The sequence below is a fragment of the Salvelinus sp. IW2-2015 genome, linkage group LG33 (assembly GCF_002910315.2).
Source record: "Salvelinus sp. IW2-2015 linkage group LG33, ASM291031v2, whole genome shotgun sequence".
Lineage (NCBI taxonomy): Eukaryota > Metazoa > Chordata > Actinopteri > Salmoniformes > Salmonidae > Salvelinus > Salvelinus sp. IW2-2015.
In genome coordinates, this window is record NC_036872.1 from 23,066,617 (window position 1) to 23,067,924 (window position 1,308).

A 1,308-nucleotide genomic window follows, 5' to 3' on the forward strand; every position below is an offset into this window, starting at 1 on the left:
GAACTATGCCAAGATGTTCAAAAATTTCATAAGTGACAAGGCATGGTCAAATAATAATCATGAATAATTTCTGTTGGCTTTTCATAGCCGATCATCAAGAGTTGAAAAACAACAGGTCTGGGACAGGTGGCGGTTCCATAACCGCAGGCAGAAACAGCTGAAACTGGAATAGCAGCAAGGCAGGCGGGACTGGGGACAGCAAGGAGTCACCACGGGCGGCAGTCCCGACGCATGGTCCTAGGGCCCAGGTCCCTCCGAGAGAAAGAAAGAGAGAAGGAGAAAATTAGAGAGAGCCAAGATTTTCAAAATTTCCATAAATTGACAAGCATGGTCAAATAATAATCAGGAAAATTCACACAGGACACTGGATAAGACAGGAGAAGTACTCCAGGTAACCAACTGACCCTAGCCCCCCGACACAAACTACTGCAGCATAAATACTGGAGGCTGAGACAGGAGCGGTCAGGAGACACTGTGGCCCCATCCGAAGAAACCCCCGGACAGGGCCAAATAGGAAGGATATAACCCCACCCACTTTGCCAAAGCACAGCCCCCGCACCACTAGAGGGAAATCCTCAACCACCAACTTACAATCCTGAGACAAGGCCGAGTATAGCCCACAAAGGTCTCCACCACAGCACAAACCAAGGGGGGGCGCCAACCCAGACAGGAAGATCACGTCAGTAACTCAACCCACTCAAGTGACCCACATTTAGTTGGACTAAATGTTAAAGTTAGGCTAATTTACTGGTGTTAAACAAGCTTGCTGTATACATTGTGGTGGTGATTTATGAACACAATACTGTAGATGTGTTTTAGCAGCACATTGAGTTGCAACTTGCCTGAAATTTCCCCTCCTCTCCGTCCACCCAAGTAATGATTCTGCTGCTGTCACAGGATCTCAACAATCAATGACATTCATTAGATTTGGCAACAGCCTGGCATCTGCTACTGCATGCCACACAGAGGTCAACTTCTCTCCCTCAGAAAGCAATACATAAAACAGGGAGAAAATATGCTACTGTTCTTATACAGCAGTGTGTTACAAGCCTGTTCTTCCAACATATGCTGTAGTAGCCTCCCTGCATGTGAACACCCTATGGCCTTTGCCAATAGGTTTGGACAAACTTTGGCTGTTGCCCCTCAATCTCTACAATATCATTAAAGCACACATCATTTTTTTTTGTATTTCACTACTGAACACATCAGCCTCAACACATCAGGCTGAACACATCAGGCTGAACACATCAGGCTGAACACATCAGGCTGAACACATCAGCCTGAACACCTCAGGCTGAACACATCAGG